The sequence below is a fragment of the Macrosteles quadrilineatus genome, unplaced genomic scaffold (assembly GCF_028750875.1).
Source record: "Macrosteles quadrilineatus isolate MER2022 unplaced genomic scaffold, UCM_ALF_1.0 Scaffold_4__1_contigs__length_99947679, whole genome shotgun sequence".
NCBI lineage: Eukaryota > Metazoa > Arthropoda > Insecta > Hemiptera > Cicadellidae > Macrosteles > Macrosteles quadrilineatus.
The window spans coordinates 2189931-2209946 of record NW_026542597.1 but is presented as its reverse complement, the minus strand read 5'-3'; the positions used below and the strand labels follow the sequence as shown (position 1 = coordinate 2209946).

At 33.5% G+C, this 20016-nt stretch overlaps 1 protein-coding gene across 6 annotated transcripts in view; it reads left to right on the top strand.

The window, feature by feature from the left end:
• Positions 1-20016, top strand: part of LOC128991937 (voltage-dependent calcium channel type A subunit alpha-1-like) — a 392598-nt gene that overhangs the window by 212634 nt on the left and 159948 nt on the right. The window contains exon 1 of one of the 6 annotated variants that reach the window (XM_054415231.1): positions 14527-14693. The exons of the other annotated variants lie outside the window; for them this stretch is intronic. The gene's annotated coding sequence lies outside the window, so the exon portion shown is untranslated. Of the gene's footprint in view, positions 1-14526; positions 14694-20016 lie in introns of those variants that run through there. 6 annotated transcript variants of the gene reach the window in all.

Sequence of the window (20016 nt, the reverse complement as noted above, 5' to 3'; positions counted from 1 at the left end):
TGGTGATCTAATTGTATTTCAGCATGTCCTTTTTTAAAGATAAGCCGAGTTAACTGTTTATTTAACTCTCAACCAAAACTAAAGTTATATATTAATCAATGTATCCAATTTTACGACCACATCTATCATGTGCTGCCCCTTGTGGCGTTTTCCTAATCTTGGTTCAAATTAAGTATATACAGCACAAAATTTCATGCAATATCCTTATGATTTACTTAAATCATTGTTCAAGTGTTCGTACCAGTATGAGCAGCAATTAAAGATTGAAATAGTACGAATGTTTAAAATTATTAACATTTAACAATTGTATACATGAAACAAATTTATAACAAACCAACTCAACATACTCTACCGTGTTGTACTGTTGTCAGACAAATAGATTAGTACAAGTCAGTTTATATAAATAGGTTGAACAAGTATTTGTTTGTAAACTTAAACCACGTTTTATTCAGGGCTTTATAAATATCAACATTATGCATCAAGTAAAACTAGTAAGTAGACAACTTTTAGCTAACGAATTAAAATATTATCATGTAGCTTTGTGTAAAAAATATTAACTACCTCTTCAGTGATTCCTTGCAACGTAATTAAATGTTAATTAATTTCCAATACTTGTATATTAGTAATAGACAAAATAACGCGTCGATCGTATACAATCTCATAAATTTTGTATTGCGAAACTAAACTTTATATTTTTATTAAATTAAAATTTATATTACATGCATATGTTTATTTAACACTATAAATGCTCATCTATAAAACCATTTTGTTTCATTGACAGCTTATTTTCACTATCCTTAGGAACTGGCGCTCCCAGTATTTGCACCTGAACCTATGGTAACCATGGTATCCGCAGCACGGCTGACAGTCTATATTTAATTCTTTTTGTCTATGCCAAAAGTTATATAAAATCAAATATGAAAACCCAAATTATTGATTGCTTTTAAAAACTATCCTGGTTTTAGGAATAGATTCAAATTTCTTCTTAACCAAATAAAGGCCCCAAAAAGGTAGTGGTGTAACGATGTAGTTTCCAGTTTCCCCGCCAGAGGAGGTTGGAGGGTGAATCATCGACCAATGTTAGTTCCAAAGTTTCCAACCAGGCTATGCTGCTATGCTGACACACTGCTGCAATGCTTTGGGATTAACTCTCAGTTCATCGGTTTCCAACCAGATTGTGCTGTGCTACTGCAACCGAAGCAACATTTTTTACATAACCTCTCATTTCCCCGGCTTCCAGCCAGGTTGCGCTGAGGTGCTGATACAGCGTTATCTTATATCTTGACATTACCGGTTAGTTCTCCGTTTCGCAACCAGGTCGAGCCAATGTCGCTGCGGTGTTCCTTGTTCTATTGATTGTCCTGACCTTGCGGGCCCTCAGCTTCTCACCACCCTTATCCCGTCGAAACTGCGAATTGCGAGTGGCCAGAAATAGCTTGACAACTTACACTCAACCAATTAAACATCACAGTCCGAATGCAATTGATTATTAAATTAGTAAAATAATTACCATGATCAAGCTCTTAAAAGGGTAACTAAATTGATGACGGAGGTAAATTAGATAGGGTTCCTTCAATTTTTATCCAGCAATAGCTTGATACATTACATTCTACTGCCAATAATTGGACATCAAATAAAGTTGCTTACTTTGGGTAAAGTTTTTAAATTTTAACCTAATTACTGTACCCCATTTTGAATATTAAGTCATCGCGTAAAGTAGCTCCAACCTAATTATGTCCTTAACCATTTCAATTTTAGAGCTTATGTTACTAACCACAGTCTTAATAATAAATCATCTATAGTACCCCTAGTAGATAATGGTATTATCGTTTCTGGGAAATCTATAGATTTTTTAATATTTAACCTACTTAATTTTGTACATCATGGTTAAGTCGAATTCAGTGAATAATATTATTTCGGAATTTAACAAATGCAAACCCCCATAAAGCACAAAACTATCCTTAAAATAGGAATCTGTCGGTCCAAAAAGACTAGTATTCGTTATTCAATCATTCTTATATACATTGCAATAAATATCTTTTGTCAGTCTAAGTGTCTGTTAAAACATTAGCAATTATTTTTTACGAAACAAACATGTTGTCACCTATCCTAGCACATGTAAAACTTCTATATGACGATTACTGGTAGCATATGTCTTAGATTTGCTTGAATTGAGTATTGACCCTTTACCTGCGGAAATTTTGACTTTAAAAAGAAGCTGGTGATCAATTAAAACGCATGATTGCCTAGGCCATGCACATTCCTTTCCCCTAATACAACTACAACAGAGAAATTATCATGACCCTGATATTGTGATCCAATTCACAAACAGGCATAACTAGTTCACTTAGTTTAGCTGTGGTCTTCAACAACAATTTCGTTTTTGTAGAACTTTTTTGGTTTTAATTTGATATTTTATTACTCTTAAGTGAAAATGCATGTTAACGTTATACATTAGTAGAATATTTCTAAAATTGTTTTTGTTTTTGAATATTTTGTATCTGAAAATTTACTTTGAGTATCAGTATACTTTGAGTACTAATCGAAACTATTTTCTTTTTTAAAACCCGTGATTACATGGTAGAAAAATATGGAAATATAGAAGCTCTATCAATTATAAAATATCAATTATTGTAATGGGCACCCCCAGTTCACGCTTTTTTTGATTAACCTAGGAATAAAAACAAGTACTTGAGCCCCTCATACCAGGATTATAAAGAGCGTTAAACTGCAGTAAATAAACATAACTGTTAATTTCATAAGAATTACTGTACCATGAGTATTTGTAGGTTAATGGTGCAGTATAAAATGAGTGAAGTTACTCCATAGTAGTATACATTTTGTGCATAGTTGTTTGCGATAGAGTAGACCACAACCAATATTTGGTTGTGAAGCTCACTGTATGTTGATATCTTCATGTTTAATGAAACTTGCAAGTGTTATTGCTCCACTCCAAGTTTGATTTAAATATATATTTGATATGCAAATTGTATTCCTCTACACCGAACTGAATATAAAACTTTTATTATTACAAGTTTCGGTACTCCACTTTTAAGTTGAGTGTGTGAGCAAGCAGTGTAAAGCAGTGTAAGACTGGGGGGGGGGGGGTATAATATTGCAACGACTAATTCAATATAAGAAAACATTGTTCAAACAATTTTAAGTTTTTACAAAGTGAATAATCAATAATAAGACTTGTGGTAAATCAGATTATGATGCAAGTTTCATTAAATTCGAGCCTAATGTAGCCTAATTAATCGAAAATGTATTTCTCTCCACCAAATTCAATATAAGTTGACCATTGATATCTACAATATTACCCTCTCCAACCCAAGTTGTATAGAGGCGTGTTCCATTTTGGAAGTTTCATTACAACACGACGTTTAATGTTGAGTGTTTGCAAGTTTTCACCGCAAGTTTAATGTAAGGTGAGTTATACAAGACTGGTTATAACGCTAGCCCCACTCAATGGTGGCATTTATTATTGAAGCCCTTCTCTTTACACGGATATGGGTCAGCCCACTTCGTCCAAAATGCAGCCGACGCTTGTTATAATATTTCTTTTTACAGCGTAAGACATTTTCCGACACAATTGGTTTCTTATGGTTGTACTGTAATTGATTCTCCCGAAAAACAATAACGTATAGGCTTCGTGTTGACTATGGAAATTAGTCTACCTTAAAATAAAGAACTCGGTTTTTTTGTTTTAGATCATATTTAGTTTGGAAATGTGTGACTATTTCAGAGATCCCTTTTGGCTTCTGACTGGTTGAACATTCTCCGTACAACGTTTGTATTTTAGAAAGAATAAGATTAAATAATCTATGATTAAAGTTTTGGATTAATAAATCTACCACTTAGTTGTGTTAAATATTATGTTTAATCTTTGGATCAGCTATATAACATTAGCTATTTGACAGTTCTTCTTTTTACATTGAAATGTCAAAGCAAATGTAAACATTGTGATTGTTCTCATTGCAGCCATGGAGACCAATCAATATTTACCTTTAAAATCCTCACCTCAGAACTTTTAAAGTTACAGGGGCAAAGCCCACGATCAGTATCGAAGTGTGAATAGCCCTATTACCATCCTTGGTATGGTAGCTTTATTTTTGAAAATTAAAGCCTAGTCAGTTCATTAGTGTTTACAGACAGAAACCATTACATTTTTATATAATAGTACCTATAGATTTCTTCACAAGGGCCTAAAGTTACTCTTTTCGACCCGAGCTGAAGTTTTACGATCGAGGCGAAGCTGAGCTCGGGAAATGAGCGATGGTAAAGAAAACAGTTTTTAATTGTGCGATGAATTATATTTTGTCATATTGCACAACTAAACAAACTATGTCTCAAATGTGAAATATTTTTCATTTTAAGCTAACCTTTCAAAACTATTTCTAGCCTTTTTTCAATTTAATATGATAATGGAAACAAACAATTGTTTTGTTAGTGAATCAGTCGTTTCGTCTATTACGATTGTGTTAGTGTACATAATACCATCGATATGTTGAACTATTTGCAATAAGCCAAAAATTAACTACAATCGATTAAACAATCGATACATACTTTCGATACAATCAATCGTTTAAATCAAAATTTACAACTGAATTGAAAACAGGTGATTTTTACAGCCTTTTGGCTAAAAACGATTTTTACGCCCTAGAGATTAATACCCCCGCCGCAGCAAACCTGCAGACTAAGCGAATTTCCATTTGCCTGATTGGATTTACGCTAAAATGTCTCCTTAAAAATAGCACATTTATTCCCTATTTAAATAGCATTGGTTTAACGAGTACTTAGGTTTGCTGCAACAGGGAGAGTAAATTTTTTTTTTTTTGTAAAATGTCAATAGTTTTAGTATGAAATGAATGCATTTTCCAAATTTTATCAAAATGTGTTCATAATAAACAAGCAAACTACAACAGTTTATTTATTCTCCATAAGAATAACATGGGAATTTTAAATTTACAGTTTTTTGGAATTTTCTCCGTAACCATTAGGCGCATAATAACGCTTCAATAATTGTTTGTTTTTTTAAGCTTTACAAATTGGTTTGGAAAGAAATTGCTAAATTTTAATTTTTTAGGGTCAAAAATGGGAAAAACCAATTTTTACCCCATAAAACCCCCCATAGACCCCTGTTCCCATAGTCCGATCACGCTGGTTCGCGAACTCGTTCAAAACGTAGGTTTACACGTTTGTACCAAATTTCATCAAAATCGGATGATTTTTGCTCGAGTTATCGCGCTAACGGACACATATATATAAATATAAATATATATATATATATATATACTAGCTGACCCGGCGAACTTCGTATCGCCTAAGTTATAGGTTTCCCCTAAGACAGACCGATGGAAAGAAAGTACCGTTACGTTTAATTTTCAAGATGATCTCGTTCGCATCGCTCAATCACGTCCTGGTTGAAGTTCGTTCGCTACGCTCACTCACCTTTGGGTTGGAGCTCGTTCGCTACGCTCACTCACCTTTAGGTTGGAGCTCGTTCGCTGCGCTCACTTGCCTTCAGGTTAGCTCGTTCGCTACGCTCACTCGCCTCCAGGTTGAAGTTCGTTCGCTACGCTCACTCACCTTTTGGTTGCAAATTACCTGTTGTCATAAATGTAAAAGAAATAATAGTGCTAGTGCTGCACCCGGTTGGTAATCCTTGTAACTTTAATGCTATTGAACATCATAGAACAGAACCAACTTGTTTTATTGAAACAGCTGTTAAGATTCATTAATTCCATTTCTCATAAGGTTAACATGGGAAACTCCAGAGCCACTGGGGCGGAGCCCTTTTAAGAATTTCGAAACGGGAAATAGTTTACGTCCGATTCGCATACCTACAGAATTTACACACCAAATTTCATAACGATCGGTGAAGTCGTTCCGGAGGAGTTTGCAGACAAACACTGTGACACGAGAATTTTATATATTAGATTTAAACGGATAGTGTTTTTGGTCTCTAGGGACCTCAAAATGAAAAAGTAAATGGGTCCCGGGTCCAGGTCTTACCATGAGTACTACGGTAATAGCTTATTCCCTACATGGGAAATTCGCTAAAAAAGCTTTTAGACCCACAAAGCATGCATTTAAAACGGCTGTTATTGCTGCAGTAAAACGAAAATATAAAATTTAATCGTTGGCTAAAAGAATAAGAATCTGCCAACAGGATATGAAATTAGAATTTAATTCGTTAAATACACATTTCTGAATATAATTAATGATGATAAAGAGGTATTTATTGCCCTGTGGTGATGTATACTATGTAACTATTTGGTTACACGAATATATAAAAAAATTATATTTAAATACAAATATTATACAATCAATTAATCGAAACTATTTTTTACTCTCTCCTACATTTACACAGAACAATCTACAACATTTTCTCCACTCCGTCTCACTTATTTAAAAACAAGCATATTATGATTATAAACAGCCGTTTATATTGCAGTGTAATACAAAAAGATGATTATTCTATAACAGTTACTGTACTGTGATTGTTTGTAGGTTGATGGTGCAGCATAAATAACGATACATGACTAGGACTAAGATACTGTGTAGACTTGACCACATGCCAGCATTGCCTGGCGCCGACTAGTCCGTATCTGGAATAACCCAGTAGTCTTATCCTTACTGATGTCATCACGACTGCAATTAACGATCATTTCTAATCATATGAAGCTGTAAATACATTCATTGATGCAGCTGGGTAACTAAGTGGTCATTGTGCTCTTCTAGTTAGAAGGTCGTAGGTCATATCCACAAGCAGTGGCCTGTTTATGGTGTGCAATTGGACCCAGCTGTTCATAGTCATTAGGCGGAAAAGTCGTTCTGGTTGAAAAAACAAACAGCTGATCCTATCCATTCAAAACCCATTCTTCACTCATTTTCGCCGTAAAAAACAATTCTTGTGATGGTGACGTACAACCATAATCCAATCAAATTATTCGTTTACTAAATCATGTGATTTTAATGCTCATTTCAGAATTCGAAGTTTGATACAGAAGACGTTAGTCTACATTTATCACTCAAATCTGTATGATAAAATAAATGTTCGATCCATGATTTATGGTTTCCTATGGCAGTTTAGCTTCTTGGGTTTTGTCTAAACCCATAGTTGATCGCCAGTGTCTTAGCCTCAGATTGACCATATATTTGTGCCTGACCACGCACATTTTTTCGGACCAGTGCCTGACCCTTGCATTCTTTTCTGACTAGTGACGTTCGGTGTTATGACTTTCGGAGCAGTGCCTGGGTGCACACATTGTTTTGGACCAGTGCCTGGATGCACATAATGTTTCGAACTAGTGACTTTCGGAGTTGTGACTTTCGAACCAGTGCCTCCCGGACTTATGACATTCGAAGCAGTGCCTGACCACGTAATTTCTTTCGGACTAGTGCCTTTCGGAGTATTGACTTTCGAACCACTGCCGCGCTCCCTGTGGTAGAGAGTTACCATGTAACACTAGTCATACCTCTTCATACAGATTTTCCGTTATTTTTCATGCCATCATCCTACACCTAACACGTTTTTGTGTAAGTAATTAATAACAATTTCATCTGCTTTTATGACCTTTAGTGTTTACGAGTAACACAATAATTAATCTCAATTAACACAAGATTGGATGCTCGTTTGTGCACTCAAAGGTTGAAGATTTCTTAATATTGATTTTAAAATAAGTATTCAATAATATTTACCCTACAACACCTATTTCTACTTCTCTGTAATGTCTTTAACTAAAAATTCTCTCTAAGACCAGTAAATAATTCATTAAATTACATCAATTTATTAACACATCATTAGTATGCTCGTTTTAAGATTTGAATTCTGGAATCCATGACGTTTAAGTTTGTCTATTAATAAAACATTTTTCGTAAATTATGAGTACATTTTATTAATTTGACTAAAAATTTTGTTCATTGTGGATTTTGTCTTGATTAATCTACAATATCTTTTAGAACACATTGTATTCGTGTTTGTATTAGGTTTCAGGGTACATTTTTAGTCGAGTGGTTATGTAAATCGAATTGTTAAAAGTTTACCGTACCTTTGTATACCTATACATACCATTACGGTTACTTATAAGAGTATACCAATTACTTAGACAATTCGTAGTAATGTTAATGCAGAAATTTCAGCTTGTGTATGGCAAGAAGAGCAATGATAAATAAATTAATAAAAAGTGAAGGATTAATCATGATAATCCTCTTTTACTAAGTATATTGCGAAAGTGTTTATTTTGTGTTGAAATTAAACAAAACCTCGAATTTGAAACAAACCACAATTTATCATTACATCGTTTAAAACTGTAATTAAGATCAATATGTGTATTTACTCCATTTTTTAATACCTTTCACTTCAAATAGACTAACAAGCAGTTTGAAATTACAAAAATACTAAGTTTAATACTATGACACAATGTATGCCCGTAAAATACATTGAGCTTTCTAATACACAAACTTAATTTATCCAATATCGAAATAAAAGGGAAGCTTATTTTGAAATATTAAAGCATAGGTTCACATACACAAGTATGTTTTATCTATGATTATAGGATCTTATATCAAGTTTTAGAGAACAATAACAACCAAAAGACCAAATACCCCTGCCGCAGCAAACCTGCAGACTAAGCGAATTTCAACTTGTCTGATTACATTTTTACTAAAATATTTCCATAAATAAGACATATATATTTCCAATTTAAATAACATTAGATTTAACGAGTGCTTAGGTTTGCTGCTACGGGGAAGGTAAAAAGTGTTTTTGACCATATGTCAATAGAATAGGATGAAATAAATAAATTTACAAAATTTTATCAACATTATATCCATAAACAAGAAAATTACAACAGTTTTCATTTTCTCCATAAGAATAACATGGGAATTTTAAATTACACTTTTTTTTAATTTTCTCCATGACCGTTAGGCATACAACAGCGCTTCAATATACTAAATTATTTCTTTTTTTAAGCTCTACAAAATGGTTGAGAAAGAAATTACAAAATTATTTGTTTTTAGGGTAAATTACCCCACAAAACCCCCCATAAACCCCTGTTCCCATGGTCCGATTATGCTGGTTCGCGAACTCGTTCGAATAAACGTAGGTTTACAAGTTTGTACCAAATTTCATCAAAATCGGATCATTTTTGCTTGAGTTATCGCGCTAACGGACACATATAAAATATATATATATATATATATATACCGGGTGTCCAAAACCACCCGTACACCCCTTTCAAAACGATGGAAACCATTTCTTATAAACAAAAAATAATAGAGAACTAGCTATATTGGGCACGGTCTACCAAATGGTGATAATTTCAAATCCAAAATCACACCGGAAGTGGCTTTTTCAGCCCGGAAGTTGATTTTTTAAAATGTAAACTACCAATTTTGATTACAGAATCGGATTCTACGTTGAAAAAAACTTAACTTTTGTCTAAAACATTTTTTGAAGAACACTTTTTTTCTACCTCTAATTCCCCATTAAAATCATTAATTTTTGGTCATTCAACTGTCAAAGTTACTCGAAACAATAATAGAGAAAAACAAATAACAAAGATTACCTAAAGACATATGATGAATAGAATCAGCTGTTCATTGTAAACACCTTAGCAATTGAGTAACAGCTGGTCTACACATTGCTTAATTATATTTAATTTTAAAAATAAATCATTTCTTTTTACATTTAAGGAGTCAAATGTAAAAATAAATTATAAAAAAAATAAACTTACCAATGTGTAGACCAGCTGTTACTTAATTGCTAAGGTGTTTAAAATAAACAGCTGATTCTATTCATCATATGTCTTTATGTAATCTTTGTTATTTGTTTTTCTCTATTATTGTTTCGAGTAATTTTGGCAGATGAATGACCAAAAATTATTGACTTTAATGGGGGATTGGAGGTAGAAAACAAGTTTTTTCAAAAAATGTTTTAGACAAAAGTTAAGTATTTTTCAACGTAGAATCCGATTCTGTAATAAAAAGTGGTAGTTTACATTTAAAAAAGTCAACTTCCGGTCTAAAAAGCCGCTTCCGGTGTGATTTTGGATTTGAAATTATCACCATTTGGTAGACCGTGCCCAATTTAGCTAGTTCTGTATTATTTTTTGTTTGTAAGAAAAGGTTTCCATCGTTTTGAAAGGGGTGTACGGGTGGTTTTGGACACCCGGTATATATATATATATATATATATATATTTATATGAATTTGAACGGATGGTGTTTTTGGCCTCTGGAGACATCAAAATGAAAAAGTAAATCGGTCCCGGACCCAGGTCTTACCATGAGACCTACGGTAATAGCTACTTCCCTATAGGGAAATTCGCTAAAAGTAGTTTGAAATATTTTATAGATTCATCAGAGTAAACAAATAATTAAAACACAACAAATAATGTATTTTAATATTATTGTATGTATTTAGAAGTCGGTGACAATGCTGAAAAGCATTGGAGCAAGATACAGATTCCTGCAAGGATCAATACTTGATCTTATGTTGTTTCTTGTTTAAGTAAACATCTCAGTTTCTTGAACAAGCTGTCGGGGTTATAACACCACATTAGGATATGGAATAATTCATGAAAAATATCAGTTTATGGAAATTGTTGGAAGCAATTAATATCTGGGTAGAGAGTAACGGTAATCATTTTAACTTATGGCAATGGTTTAAACAATCAGCACAATTAAAAATGAAAATTGTATTAATAGATGTTACAATGCAAATAGCCGTAGTTTTGAATGGGTTCTTCTTTCAAAAATGAAACAAAGAAGAAACCCATTTTTATGAATTAATTGAGAACAAAATTATTTCTCTAAGTTATACATTACGAATAGCAGTTAGTTTTTAATCGAATCATAATTTAATTATAATAAAGAATTTAAACACATTAAAAAATTCTTTATGAAAGCAAAATCATATATATGAAATCAAATTTATCCTATATGAATCGCCCGTTCTACTACTCTGTTCTCAAATAAAGAACATTGTACATCGTTTTTTTATAATTTAATTTCAAAGGTTTTATTAATTTTAGCCTTTTTAAATCCAAACCTTTACATTCCCACTTACAATTTAACAGATATATATTTTTTTACCAAATCAATTTGACTTTTTGAGAAGAATGAACTTTCAAGAAATAAAGTCCAAAGTACGAGATAGTATTCTATGATACATTGTTGCGCGTGGTTCCGGAGTGGTCAATAGTATTGTTAACCATGTGTTAACTGACTTGCAATTATAATAAATACGCATGAAGGGTAAATAATAAAGAAAGGGGAAAGTAATTTAAACAAAAACTATTTATTATGAAATTAACACAAGAATCATAATACATACTGTACTGCTTTGGAATGGCACTGTCACATATTTTCGTTATGAAAAAGTAAACAATTACTTAAATATATTGAAAATTTTGATTTTGTTTTCATGTTATTAAGAACTAAGCCAGAACAGTAGATCACTATCGCGAAGTTACCTTTGAGTGTGAGTGATTACCATCATATATCCACGATTTTGAGGATTTGTTTTTAAAATCCACATTGGGTTTTTAGAACCTCTGGTTGGTGTATAAAATTCTTATTAGTTACGTAATAACGTATTTGAAGGTATATTCATGAGACAAAATTTTATTGTTGAATTATATCACTTGTAAAAGTTAAGAGAAAAAAAGAAAAAAAAATTAAAAAAAAGATAAGATAAAAAAAATAATAATAAAAAATATATAAATAAAATAAATAAATAAAATAAAAAATAAAATAAAAAATAAAATAAAAAATATAAAAAATAAGATAAGAAAAGTTAAGTTAAAAGTTGAGAAAAAGTTAAGGCTAACATTGATTTATAGTGAATGACTCTTTTCTTACTTAATTTTTGGTTTTATTTTCCTATCATCAAATTTATGGACGGTAAAGTAATGTCTATAGGATAGTAAATGCTTTGCTGACAGTCATAAACAAGTTTATAGGTGACTGCGGCAAATATCAGTGTTTTTGTTACGTGTTTTGTCCTGTAAACCATTCCAGCATTGGAATATGGATATAGAAAAAGGTATCATTCATTTTAATTGCATGATTTCATAAATAATGTTTCTGGCTAGTAATGTTTGTTACCACTTTGCAATCATAAATTTAAATACCCCCGCCACAGCAAACCTGCAGACTAAGCGAATTTCCATTTGACTGATTTGATTTACACTGAAATGTCTACTTAAAATTATAACATTTATTCCCGATTTAAATACAATTAGTTTAACAAGTACTTAGGTTTGCTGCATCAGGGAGGGTAAAACTTTTTTTTAAGTTAATAGTTAGTAAGAAATAAAAACATTTTCCAAATTTGATCAAAATATGTTCATAAATAAGCAAACTACAACAGTTTACTTATTCTCCATAAGAATAACATGGGGATTTTAAATTTTACAGTTTTTTGGAATTTTCTCCGTAACCATTATGCGCACAGTAACGCTTCAATATACTAAATTATTTGTTTTTTTATGCTTTACAAAATGGCGTGAAAAGAAATTGTAAAATTTTGTATTTTTTGGGTCAAAAATGAGAAACCCCTATTTTTACCCCATAAACCCCCGTTCCCATAGTCCGATCATGCTGGTTCGCGAACTTGTTCGAATAATCGTAGGTTTACACGTTTGTACCAAATTTCATCAAAATCGGATATATATATAAATATATATATTAATATATATATATATGAATTTGAACGGATGGTGTTTTTGGCCTCTAGGGACCTCAAAACGAAAATGTAAATTGGTCCCGGGTCCAGGTCTTACCATGAGTACTACGGTAATAGCTTATTGGAAATTCGCTAAAAGGTATCATTCATTTAAATCGCATGATTTCATAAATAAATAATAATGCTTCAGGCTAGTAATGTTTGTTACCACTTCGCAATCATAAATTTAAAAAGTCTTCTTATGTATTATGGGAAATATGTAGTATGATATTTCTGTCTAAGGTTTAATATGAGGTTAAATAGTCTCAAATCTTCAAATCCTTGAAAAATAATAGCACGAAAAGTTTGAACTAAAATATTGACAAAACCATAAATATTTTACCGAGATTTATATGAAATTAGCTTCGTATTACTCTCGCAGTATATTTCCTCCTAAACTTACAAGTTATATTCCGGCACAATATATGATATTTTCTAATTATTATTTACGTAAACTTTTTTTATAAATACATTCGTTATTATAATTATGTGTCAAATATTCTTTCGCTGCATTAATTTTTTTATTCTTTTTTATTTTCCAACATAAGTTAGTATAAATTAAAATATATTCCTGATAATTGATAGAAATATATTTTTATCGCTGATTTTCACGTGCTATTTTTTACTCTTAAATTTGATACAAACAATTAACATTCAATATTTTTTTAAATTTTTTTGCTGTATAATATGGTTTTATTCTATGTTTTGGGTACAGGTTTGGGTTTGTACTATTTAATGTTATGGATTCGAACACCACAACAATGATGAATGATGTCGGTGGGGTGTCACCACAATAATAGTGTCGAAATGGTTTGTATGGTTCATGGTTACAGCAATGGTGTGATTATGTGCAGGCACCACAGCAATATATATGTAACACAACAATGGCTTGGATGCGGGTAGGCACCACAATAATGGTGTGGTATGGGTATTAGGTAGACACCACAATAATGGTATGGTTATGGGTATTCACAACAACAATGGCATGTATACGGTTAGGCCCCACAACAATGATATGGGTATGGGTATTCACAACAACAATAGCATGTATACGGTTAGGCCCCACAACAATGATATGGGTATGGGTAGGCATGGTGTGGGTTATGGGTTGTATGGTTTATGGTGACAATAATTCTGTGATTATGTGTAAGCACCCCATCATTATTATGGGAAAAGATAGGTACCACAAAAATGGCATGGATGTGGATAGGCACCACAACAATGGTGTGGGTATGGGTATTAGGTATGCACCACAACAATGGTATTGATATGGGTAGGCACCACAACATCAGTATGGGTATGAATAGGCAGGTACCACAACAATGACATGGGTATAGGCATGCACCACAACAATGGTATGAGCACGTATAGGCACCACAACAACGGTATGGGTACGTGTAGGCACTACAAAAATGGTTTGGGTATGGCTATGTACCACAACAATGGCATGGGTATGGCTATGCACCACAACAATGGTATGAGTACGAGTAGGCACGGATGTGTGTAGGCACCACAATAATAGTATTGAATGGATAGGCAGGTACCACAACAATGACATGGGTATGGGTATGCACCACAACAATTGTATGGGCGCGTGTAGGCACCACAACAATGGTGTGGGTACGTGTAGGCACCACAACAATTGTGTGGGCACGTGTAGGCACCACAACAATGGTGTGGGTACGTGTAGGCACCACAACAATGGTATGGGTACATGTAGGCACCACAACAATTGTATGGGTACGTGTAGGCACCACAACAATGGTGTGGGTATGGGTTGGTGACGGTGGCGGGGCCTGTGCTGCACCAAGCGGCAACACCGCTCGCGCAGACCCAGTATCGACGTGTCGGCAGTGGCCCTGCCCCAGTAGGTAATATGACGTTCTGGTACAAGTGCCGTTGTTCGTTTTAGCCGCTTGTGGATTACCATGGGGACCTTCGCTACACATCCACTGGCAAAGGCAAGCCAACAATATTCCTACAATAGTAAAGATAGTCGTAGAAAATCTCCAGTGATCAGTGTATGGCTGCATAAATAATTGACGCTCCCTTACCCTGTGTATAGGCTTCCTGCACTGTGTTTTCTATCCTTTTGTGGATAGATTCGTATTAGCTGGGTAAAGTGAAAAATATTTTAAAACCAGGGATTTATTTAAAAATTTTCAATATTTTTTTGTTATGTTTAGTGTTAAAATTATCGTTTTCAAGAATTGTTGATCATATTTTGTAAATGTCTGTAAGTTACTAGCAATTCATTTAGAACACAGTTAAACGAATAGAGAAAATATAATCATATGAATTTATTTATTTTGGGACTTTATAATGTTTTAAATCCATCAATAATGTCGCAAATATCGCATACCACATTTCATTTCTTTAAGTTTATTTTCAAAATGGTATAACTTACATCTGTGCATCCCAAAAGTATGTTTTCTGGCTTTTTCTTTGGTTACATGATACCATAAACGCTCAAATGTGTAAAATAGTCCGGCAAAAACCCTACTTCTTGACACCATTAAAACCTTTTACAGGGTTTGGTAATCAATTTTGGCTCATTAAAAACCTCACCATGTTTGTTTAATTCATATAATTATCCTATATAAATTAATTTAGTATTGCAAGTTATCCATTAGTTTGTGATGAATCGTTTTAACTATTTCTTTTTCAAAAGATTTAGTTGAAATGTTGAAGAGGAACGTGAGTAAAGGCTCGTATAAGGTCGTGAATGTTCGTAAGCGTTCGGTTCCATACGCAGGAGCCAGTCGCTGCAGCAGAATCAAGACTACATCTGTAAACCTGTCATTGATTGATATATGCATCGAAATATCAATCCTTTTATCTCTATAAACCGATTGTCTCAATGACATTTGTGTTGAATAGTCAAGCAAAACTGTTTAACATAAACGTTTTATGTTTTGAATCGTTTAAAAGAAATCAAGTTATTTAGGTACTATCTGAATATGTGGAATATTTTGTTTAAATGACAGTCATGTAGTTCAAATGATCCCCAGTGTAGGTCATTTGAGCTGGGAAAGGGCGCCAACCACCACGCCTAATCTTCATCCCCACCCCCGCCATTAACTAGCTCCATAAGGAGGTCACCTCCTATATCCTATATGTAATGTTCAACCTTTAAATCCTCCTCCAAATTGTAACAATTTGAAAGTATAGGCTGCAATATGTAATGCAACGTACTGGTTAAAATTCAATAATTTTGATAAATCATTTTTAGTCAGTCAATTAGGAGTCCAACTTATATGTCATTCTTAGTCAGTCAATTAGGAGAACAACTTATATGACCGACTTTCAGTTTATGACCATGCACTAAATCATTCCAACTCTGTATTATCAGAGGATCTTATTTAGGCGGAGATTATGTTTAGGATTACATCATTGATTACTGCATTATAGCTTTTAAAAATAAACCCCTTTTACATGGACATATGATGATGTTTTTTGAAACTACAACGGTTAAACGAGTTCTGTTAAATAGTTTATAAATTACGGCTACACTTGATTCAATCGTGTCAAAATTACACTATATTCGGCACGGGTATAACATTAGGTAGGGAAACAGCTACTTTTTAGGAACAATTTCATTTGGGCATTTATTTAAGTATCAACGACAATGCCAATAATACAAAGTGTTATATACAAGGTGGTGGAAAGTATAACTAAAAGTCTAGATGTACTAGATTAGACAAAAGTAAGTTAATAACAAAGGCTAAATTCAGTTGTGGAGACAACAGACTTGACATGGAAGTTACAAAAATTAACAACGAAGAGTTAAAAAGGGCATATAAACTAATTCAATACGAATAACAAAGACTGACAACTTATGCTACTAATAACGGTATAAACTATGAACATCTGGTAATATAACAGCGAATATAACAAACATAGATAACAGTCTAGATGTACAAGATTAGACAAAAAGGAAGTTAATAACAAAAGACTAGATTTACATGTGGAGAGAAAAGACTTGACAGGAAGTTACAAAAATTGACAATGAAGAGTGGGCAGATAAACTAATTAATTAAGAATAACAAAAATTGATAACTTATGCTACTAACAACAGTATAAGTTATGAACAACTGGTAATATAACAGCGAATATCAACAACGGCTTTTACATAACTTGTATTCAAAAACAGGAACATACAACACCTAATACTCTAATATGAAATATGTTTAAACCAATATTTCAAGTGCAGCAGTCCCCATCTGAATGACTCAACTATATCAATGTTATATCACACTAACCTTCACTCTCCTTGATTGGTTAATAGAGGCTGAGACGTGTGAGAGACTTTTGAATGACCATCCATAATCTTCTTGTCAACATGTAACTTTCCATTGTATGAAATAGACTACTTTGGGCACTCTAAGCATCCATTGGTCGTTGTAGCTCGTAACTGAATTGGCTAGAATTCTGAATTGGTCGTGAGGAGCACACGTGGAAACATTACAGCTAATTGAATATACATGATACTAAAATCCAAATATTGAATGTCTCGTTTTTATTTAATTATTCGTAAAATTTCCCGTTTTTCTTTTTCTTTTCTTTTATTAATCTGTGTATATTTTCTTGCCCTGCTTATTTTGTCTTGGCACACTCATTAACCCCATTCGTTGTCTTATGGTAAATGCCCTAACCTCATTAATATACTAAGCTATATACATCAATATCCTTAGTTGACTTATGCAACATTCCTTAAGCCCTTAGGTACATTTATGAACCTCCTTAGCGGCCTAAGCTATATATATCAACCTCATTCGTTGCCCTTCGCTACATACCTCAACCTCCTTCGTAGCCTTAAGTTAGGACATTTATTTAACTCCTTCGTTGACCTAAGGCACATTCATCAATTTCATTCGTTGCCCTTACCTATGTTTCGTTATGTATACACTAACCTCATCCTTTGACTTAGGCTACGTCTTTACAACACGTTCGTTGCTCTAAGTTTCAATCATCAACCTTTTTTGTGTTAAAGGGCATTCATGAACTTCTCGTACATCGCTTAATCAACCTCGTTCGTTACTAATAATAATATAATGTTACCTTCTAACGTTCCAAAATGGTGTTTTCATACGACGCGTTTCGTCAACACAGTGACATCATCAGGTGATCCGCTATCGCTTCGTCTTGAACATTAACACAAAACACATATCACGAACACATAATTATTACATTTAAGGACCGATCGGTATTGTCGTCGCTGTGGCCGCAACTTGCGTACGCACATGATTAATTCTGGGCGACGACTCAAAGTTCGTTACGTCTCCTTCGTTCGTTACCCTCAGGTACATATCTTAATATTCTTAGTTGGCATAAGTTATATTCATCAAACTCCTTAATTAACTTTAGGAACATTCCTTAACCTCCTTATTTGCCCTAAATTACATTACATAAACCTAATTTATTGCCTAAGTTACAGTATTCTTATCAACCTCCTTATTTGCCCCTAAATATATACACTAGCCTCCTCCTTTAAGTTAAGGTACATTATTAGCCACATTCGTTGCCCTAAGGTACATTCCTTAAACTTCTTCCTTGTTCTAAGTTTCATTCCTCATCCTTCTTTGTGTTAAAGGACATTCATCAACTTCAGGTACATCACTAATCAACCTCGTTCATTGCCCTAAGGTACATTCCTTAACCTCATTCGTTGCCTAAAGGTGCATTCATCAACCTCAATCGTTGTCATAAGGTAATTCATCAACCTCATTCGTTTTCCTAAGGTGCATTTATCATTCTCATTCGTTGTCCTGAGGTTCATATCTTACTCTTCTTAGTTGGCCTTGAAGTTATATTCATCAATCTCCTTAATTGTCCTTAGGAACATTCGTTAACCTCCATATTTGCCCTAAATTACATACATCAACCTCATTTGTTGCCTACGTTACATTCACCAATCTCCCCCTTTGACTTACATTTGAAGGTACATTTTTCAACACATTTCTTGCGTTACGGTGCATCCCTTAGCCTCCTTCCTTGTTCTACGTTTCATTCCTTAACCTTTTTTGTCTTAAAGAACATTCGTCAACTTCAGGTGCATTCCTTAATCTACCTCATTTGTTGCCCTAAGGTACATTCCTTAACCCCCTTCGTAACCCTCAAAGTACATATATCAACCTCACACATTCAGCTTCAAGGTTCATTGCTCATCCTTTTTTCTTGCTCATCCTTTGTTGGTACATTCTCTTCAACTTTATTAATTAACCACAAATTGTTTTTACTAACCTTCTTCAAACACCTTGAGGAATATTCTTTCTCCCATCATTGACATGAAATCATAACTCTTCACACATCAACCATGCATTATCCACGTTTCTATGTCATTATTGTTGATTGTTACATATAATTATCAAGAACAGTTGAAATTTGCAACCGAGGTGCGTATGAGTGGATGATGGGTGTAGAAAAATGAAGTTATACGTCTTGTGTGGCTTTGTTACTGACTAAGACCTGCTGTTTCATTAGTCAGGACCATTTATTAAAAGTCCAATAACCAGGACAGATGGATCCAGTTTCGAACCGGCGACCTTTTGATTACGAGGTGAGCACTATAACCACTCAGTTACCTAGCTATCGTCGGAATATTAAAGCTTTAAAGGATACACACACTTGAGACGATGAATTATAAAACTATTTATGTCTCCTTTGTTGACCTCAAGGTCCTTTCCTCAACCTTCTCCATGAACCTTAAAATGTTCTTAACCTCATCCTTCTTTCATACCTTGTTTTATGGCCTTCCTAGTTAAACTTTTGAATTAAATACTTAACATCAACAATGTCTAGTACTAAAGTTACTCGGTCTAGAGTTTCTGACCGATCAACAAACTAAAAACAATTTTAAAAATTGTACTAAGTTTGAAGGTTATATTTTTACATGTTTTTTTAGCCAAAATGTTAACCTGAATAATATGTTTTTTCCACGATTGCACAATAGTCGCAACTCTAACAGTTTGGATGATTGTTGTGTGGGAGGTTGGGAAGCTCTGCAAGTTCGTTGCCCAAACCATCACGTGCCAGTACATGCACTCTAGGTACTCTATATGTTAGGCAGTAGGGTAATCATAAAGTATTTATATCTGTTTTATATATTGTTGAAATTACTACATACTGTAATCAATATAATATAATAAAGTCCTAAGACATTTTAATGTCTCTGGATCCCCTTAGGACCTTTTCCGTTAATTAACTACCGCTGTGTAAGTGGTGTCTAATACACAATATAAAGCTTAAGATATGTATCAGTTCCTTACCCAACCTTTCCTCAAA